Below are 7,535 nucleotides of genomic sequence, written 5' to 3'. Positions count from 1 at the left end.
AGGTGTGCCAGGGATATTGGGGTATATCTCAGTATGGTCCGTTTAATTTTTTGTGGACATTTGGGTGGACAAAAGGGCGAAACGGGGTGAATGGAGCATTTTTGGGCCAAATCGGTGTTCTATAGCCGACGGTTTTGGGGGTGTGCCCGGGTTTCGGGCGTGCTGTGGTTCAAAACCGAGGCGTGCCAGGGAGGTTGGGGATCGTCTTAGTGTGTTCCGTTTAATTTTTCCTGGCCATTTGGGTGGAGAAACAGATGAAACGGCGCGAATGAGGCATTTTTGGGCTAAATCTGTATGCTATAGCCAATGGTTTCGGGGGTAGGCCCGGGGTTCGGGCATGGTATGAGCTAAAAATCATCCGCGGCATGCCAGGGAGGTTGGGGATCATCCCAGTGTGGTACATTTAATTTTTCATGGCCATTTTCGTGTACAAACGGGCGAAACAGCGCGAATGGGGCATTTTTGGGCCAAATCATTGTGCTATAGCCCACGGTTTTAGGGGTAGGCCCGGGGTATGGGTGTACTACAAGCCAAAAATCGATCGAGGCGTGCCAGGGTTTGGGAATACTGTGGGCCGAATATCGATCGGGGCATGCCAGGGAGGTTGGGGATCGTCCTAGTGTGGTTCGTTTTATTTTTCATAGTTATTTGATTGGACAAAGGGGCAAAATGGCGTGAATGAGACATTTTCAGGCCAAACCGGTGTGCTATAGCCCACGATTTTGGGGGTGGACATGGGCTCTGGGTGTGCAGTGGCCAAAAATCAATCGGGGCATGCCAAGGAGGTTGGAGATCATCCCACTGTGGTCCGTTTAATTTTTTGTGGCTATTTGAGTGGAAAATGGGTGAAACGGCATGAATGGGGCATTTTTGAGCTAAATCAGTGTGCTATAGCTCACGGTATTAGGGTTGGGCCCGAGGTTCGGGCACTTTGTGGGTCAAAAATTGATCGAGCGTACCAGGGAGATTGGAGATCGTCTCAGTGTGGTTCGTTTAATTTTTCATGACTATTTGGGTGGACAAACGGGCAAAACGGCTCAAATGGGGCAATTTCGGGCCAAATCGGTCTGCTATAGCCCACAATTTATGGGGTGGGCTCGGGGTTCGGGCGTTTTGTGGGTTGAAAATTGACCGGGTCGTGCCAGGAAGGTTGGTGATCGTCTCAGTATGGTCCATTTAATTTTTCGTGGCTATTTGGGTAGACAAACAGGCGAAACAGCGAAAACGGGTCATTTTTGGGCTAATTCGGTGTGCTATAGCCATGGTTTTGGGGGTGGGCCCCGGGTTCGGGCGTGCTATGGGTCAAAAATCGATCGGGGCGTGCCAAGGGGGTTGAGTATCATCCCAGTGTGGTTCGTTTAATTTTTCGTGGCCATTTAGGTAGAGGTACATGTGAAATAGTGCGAACGGGGCCTTTTCGGGCCAAATCGGTGTGCTATAGTGCACGGATTTGGGGGTGGGCTCGATGTTTGGTCCGTTTAATTTTTAATGGCCATTTGGGTGACTAAACGGGTAAAATAGTGCAAACGGGGCATTTTTGGGCCAATTCGGTGTGCTATAGCCCACGATTTTGGAGTTGGGCCTAGGTTTTGGGCATGCTGTGGGTCGAAAATTGATCGAGGAGTGCCAGGGGGGTTGAGGATTTCTCAGTGAGGTTCGTTTAATTTTTCATGGCCATTTTGATGGACAAACTGGTGAAACGGTGTGAACGGGGTATTTTTGGGCCAAATCGGTATGCTATAGACCACGATTTTGGGGGTAGGCCCGGGGTCCAGGCGTGCTGTCGGCCAAGACTACAATTTTCAGGTTGTGCCCTGGGTCCGAGCGTACTGTGGGCTGAAAATCAATCGTGACATGCTAGGAAAGTTGGGGATCGTTGCAGTGTGTTCCGTTTAATTTTTCGCGGCTATTTGGGTGAACAAACAGGTAAAACTGCGTAAACGAGGCATTTTTGAGCTAAATCAGTATGCTATAGCCCACGGTTTTGGGGTAGGCCCGGGGTCCATGCATGTTGTCAGTCAAAATTTGACCGGGGCATGCCTGGGAGGTTGGGGATCATCCCAGTGTGGTCCATTTAATTTTTCGTGGCTATTTGGGAAAACAAACGGGCAAATCAGCATGAATGGGGTATTTTCGAGCCAAATTGGTGTGCTATAGCCCACGATTTTGGGGGTGGGCCTAGGCTCTGGGCGTGCAATGGCCTAAAATCAATCGGGGCATGCCAGGGAGATTGGGGATCATCCCACTGTGGTCCGTTTAATTTTTTGTGGCTATTTGAGTGGAAAATGGGTGAAACGGCACGAATGAGGCATTTTCGAGCTAAATCAGTGTGCTATAGCTCACGGTATCGGTGGTGGGCCCAAGGTTCAGGCATTCTATGGGTCAAAAATTGACCGGGCGTGCCACGGAGGTTGGAGATCATCTCATTGTGGTTCGTTTAATTTTTCATGACTATTTGGGTGGACAAACGAGCAAAACGGCTCAAACGGGGCAATTTCGGGCCAAATCGATCTGCTATAGCCCATGATTTTAGGGGTGGACCTGGGGTTCGAGCGTTCTGTGGGTTGAAAATTTATCAAGACGTGCCAGGGAGGTTGGTGATCATCCCAGTATGGTCCATTTAATTTTTTGTGGCTATTTGGGTAGACAAACAGGCGAAACGGCGCAAATGGGGCATTTTTGGGCCAATTTGGTGTGTTATAGCCCTGGTTTTTGGGGTGGGCCTAGGTTTCGGGCGTGTTGTGGGTCGAAAATCAGTGTGGTTCGTTTTATTTTTCGTGGCCATTTAGGTGGAGAAATGTGTGAAACAGTGCGAACGGGGCCTTTTCGGGCCAAATCGATGTGCTATAGTCCGCGGTTTTCGGGATGGGCCCAATGTTCGAGCGTGCTATGGGTCAAAAATTGACCGGGGCATGCTATAGAGGTTGGTGATCGTCTTAGTTTGGTCCGTTTAATTTTTCATGGTCATTTGGGAGACCAAACAGGTAAAACAGTGCGAATGGGGCATTTTCGGGCTAATACGATGTGCTATAGCCCATGATTTTAAAGGTGGGCCTGGGTTCCGGGCATACTGTGGGTCAAAAATTGATCGAGGAGTTCCAGGGGGTTGCGGATTTCTCAGTGGGGTTCGTTTAAATTTTCGTGGCCATTTTGATGGACAAACTGGTGAAACGGCGTGAACGGCGTATTTTTGGGACAAACCGATATGTTATAGCCCATAATTTTGGGGGTAAGCCCGAGGTCCAGGCGTGCTATTAGCCAAGCCCACTATTTTAGGGGTGGGCCCAAGGTTCAGGCGTGCTGTGGGCTGAAAATCAATCGTGACATGCTAGGAAAGTTGGGGATCATTCCAGTGTGTTCTGTTTAATTTTTTGTGGCCATTTGGTTGAACAAACAGGTGAAATTGCAGAAACGGGGCATTTTTGGGCCAAATCGATATGCTATAGCCCACGGTTTTGGGCGTATGCCCGGGGTCCAGGCATGTTGTCGGCCAAAAATTGACCGGGGCATGGCTGGGAGGTTCGGGATCATCCTAGTGTGGTCCATTTATTTTTTTGTGTCCATTTGGGAGGACAAACGGCTGTAATGGTGCGAACGAGGCGTTTTTGGACTAAATCGATGTGCTATAGCCCACGATTTTGGGGGTGGGCCTAGGGTTCGGGCGTGCTGTGGGCCAAAAATGGACCTAGGTATGCCAGGGAGGTTGGGAATTATCCCAGTGTGGTTCGTTTAATTTTTTGTGGTCATTTGGGTGGACAAACGGGTGAAACGGCACAAAAGGGAAATTTTTTAGCCGAATCGGTGTGCTATATAGCCCACAATTTTGGGGGTAGGTCCGGGGTCTGGGCATGCTGTAGGCCAAAAATTGACCGAGGCGTGCCTGGGAGGTTGGGGATCGTCTCAGTGTGGTCCGTTAAATATTTCATGGCCATTTGGTTTGACAAATGGGCGAAACGGCATGAACAAAGCATTTTCGAGCCAAATCGGTGTGTTATAGCCCATGATTTTAGGGATGGACCTAGGGTCCGAGCGTGCTGTTGGACCAAAATCAATCGGGGTGTGCAAGGGAGGTTGGGGATCGTCCCAGTGTGGTCTGTTTAATTTTTCGTGGCCATTTGGGAGGACAAACAAGCGAAAACAGCGCGAACGGAGATTTTTCAGGGCAAATCAGTGTGCTATAGCCCAAGGTTTTGGGGGTGGGCACGGGGTCCAAGCTTGTTGTGGGCCAAAAATTGATTGAGGCATTCCAGAAGGTTGGAGATCGTCTCAGTGTGGTCCATTTAACTTTTCGTGGCCATTTGGGGTGGACAAATGGGCGAAACGGCGAGAACAGGGTATTTTATAGCCAAATCGATGTGCTATATAGCCCATAATTTTGGGGATGGGCCTGGAGTCCGGGTGCTGTGGGCCAAAAATTGATCGGAGTATGCCAAGGAGGTTGGGGATCGTCCCAGTATGGCCCGTTTAATTTTTCGTGACTATTTGGGTGGATAAATGTTAGAAACGGCGCCAACGGGGCATTTTTGGGCCAAATCGGCATGCTATAGCCCACAGTTTCGGGGGTGGGCCTTGGGTTCGGGCGTGCTGTGGGCCAAAAATTGATCGAGGCATGCCAAGGAAGTTGGGGAATATCTCAGTGTGGTTCGTTTAATTTTTCGCGGATATTTGGATGGACAAAAGGGCAAAACGGCGCGAACGGGACATTTTGGGGCAAAATCGGTGTGCTATAGCCCACGGTTTTGGGGGTGGGCTTGGTTTTCGGGCGTGCTGTGGGTCGAAAATCGACTGAGGCGTGCCATGGAGGTTGGTGATTTCTCAGTGTGGTCCGTTTAATTTTTTGTGGCCATTTGGGTGGACAAACGGGCGATAGGGCGCGAACAAGGCATTTTCGGGTCAAATCGGTGTGTTATAGCCCACAGTTTTGGGTGTGGGCTCGGGGTTTGGGAGTGCTGTGGGCTAAAAATTGATCGTGACATGCCAGAAAAGTTGGGGATCGTTCTAGTATGTTCCAATTAATTTTTCCTAGCCATTTGGGCGGACAAACAGGTGAAATAGCGCGAACGGGGCAGTTTTGGGCCAAATCGGTATGCTATAACCCACGATTTCGGGGGTAGACCCAGGGTCCGGGTGTGGTGTGGGCTGAAAATTAACCGCGGCATGTTATTGAGGTTGGGGATCATCCCAGTGTGGTACATTTAATTTTTCGTGGACATTTGGGTGGACAAACGGGCGAAACGGCCGGAATGGGGCATTTTTGGGCCAAATCATTGTGCTATAGCCCACGGCTTCAGGGGTTGGCCCGGGGTCCGAACGTACTGTGGGCCGAAAATCGATCGAGGTGTGCCTGGGTTCGGGCGTACTGTGGGCCAAATATCGATTGGGTCGTGCAAAGGAGGTTAGGGATCATCTTAGTGTGGTCCGTTTTATTTTTCGTAGTTATGTGGTTGGACAAACAGGCAACACGGCATGAACGGGATATTTTTGGGATAAATTGGTGTGCTATAGCCCATGGTTTCGGGGGTGGGCCTGGGGTCTGGGCGTTCTGTGGCCAAAAATCTATCGGGGCATGCCAGGGAGGTTGGGGATCATCCCAGTGTGGTCCGTTTAATTTTTTGTGGCTATTTGAGTGGAAAAATAGGTGAAACGGTGTGAACGGGGCATTTTCGAGCCAAATTAGTGTACTATAGCTCATGGTATCGGGGGTGGGCTCGGGGTTCGAGTATTTTATAGGCCAATAATTAATCGAGCCTGCCAGGGAGGTTGGAGATCGTCCTAGTGTGGTCCGTTTAATTTTTCGTGGCTATTTGGGTGGACAAACAGGCAAAACGGCGCAAACGGGGTAGTTTTGGGCCAAATCGGTGTGCTATAGCCCATGAATTTGGGGGTGGGCCTGGGGTCCAGGCGTGCAGTAGGTCAAAAATTAACCGGGGCATGTCAGGGTGGTTGGTGATCATCCCAATACGGTCCATTTAATTTTTTGTGGCCATTTGGGTGGACAAAAAAACGCAACGGTGCAAACGGGGTATTTTCGGGCTAATTCGATGTGCTATAGCAACGGTTTTAGGGTTGGGCCCGGGGTTCGGGTATGCTGTAGGCCAAAAATTGATCGGGGCGTGCCAGGGTGGTTGGTGATCATCCTAGTATGGTTCGTTTAATTTTTCGTTGCTATTAGGGTGAACAAACGGGCGAAACGGTGCAAACGTGGCATTTTTGGGCTAATTCGGTGTGCTATAGCCCACAATTTCGGGGATGGACCCAGGGTCTAGGCGTGCTGTTTTCCAAAAATCGGCTAGGCGTGTCAGGGAGGTTGGAGATCGTCCTAGTGTGGTTCGTTTAATTTTTCGTGGCCATTTGGCTGGACAAACGAGCGAAATGGTGCGAACGGGATACTTTTGGGCCAAATCAGTGTGCTATAGCCCACAGTTTTATGGGTGGACCTGGGTCCATACGTGCTGTTGGCCAAAAATTGACCGGGGTGTGCCAGAGAGGATAGGAATCCTCTCAGTATGGTCCGTTTAATTTTTCGTGGCCATTTAGGTAAACAAACAGGCGAAACGGTATGAACGGAGAGTTTTCCGGCTAAATTGGTGTGCTGTAGCACATGGTTTTGGTGGTGGGCTAGGGGTTCGGGCGTGCAGTGGGTTAAAAATCGATCGGGGCGTGCCAGGGAGGTTGGTGATCATCCCAGTATGGTCCATTTAATTTTTCGTGGCTATTTGGGTGGACAAAATGGCGAAACAGCGTGAATGAGGCATTTTCGGGCCAAATCGGTATGCTATAGCCTACGGTTTTAGGGGTGGGCCCGGAGTTCGGGCGTTCTGTGGGCTGAAAATCGATCGGGGCATGTCAGGGAGGTTGAGGATCGTCCTAGTGTGGTCCGTTTAATTTTTTGTGGATATTTAGGAGGACAAACGGGCAAAATGGAGTGAACGGAGATTTTTCGGGCTAAATTGGGTGCTATAGTCCACGTTTTTGGGGGTGGGTCCGGTGTTCGAACATGCTGTGGGTCGAAAATTGACCGAGGCCTGCTAGAGAGGTTGACGATCGTCCCAGTTTGGTCTGTTTAATTTTTCATGGCTCTTTGGGTGGCCAAACGGGTGAAACGGCGCGAATGAGGCATTTTCGGGCTAATTCGGCGTGCTATAGCCCACGATTTTGGGTGTGGGCCAGGGGTCCAGGCATGTTGTAGGCTGAAAATTAATCAGGGCATGCTAGGGGGGTTGAGGATCCTCCCAGTGTGGTTCGTTTAATTTTTCGTGGCCATTTTGATGGACAAACTGGTGAAACGGCACGAACGGGGCATTTTCGGGTCAAAATAGTGTGTTATTTCCCACAATTTTGGGGGTGGGCTCGGGGTTCGGGCGTTCTGTGGGCTGAAAATCGATCGGGACGTACCATGGAGGTTGGGGATTGTCTAAGTGTGGTCCTTTTAATTTTTCATGGCCATTTGGTTGGACAAACGGGCACGGCGTGAACGAGGTATTTTTTAGACAAATCGATGTGTATTAACCCACGATTTTGGGTATGGGCCTAGA

Source organism: Capsicum annuum, chromosome 11 (assembly GCF_002878395.1).
Source record: "Capsicum annuum cultivar UCD-10X-F1 chromosome 11, UCD10Xv1.1, whole genome shotgun sequence".
NCBI lineage: Eukaryota > Viridiplantae > Streptophyta > Magnoliopsida > Solanales > Solanaceae > Capsicum > Capsicum annuum.
The sequence above is the reverse complement of the archived record's forward strand: the minus strand, read 5'-3'. Positions refer to the sequence as shown.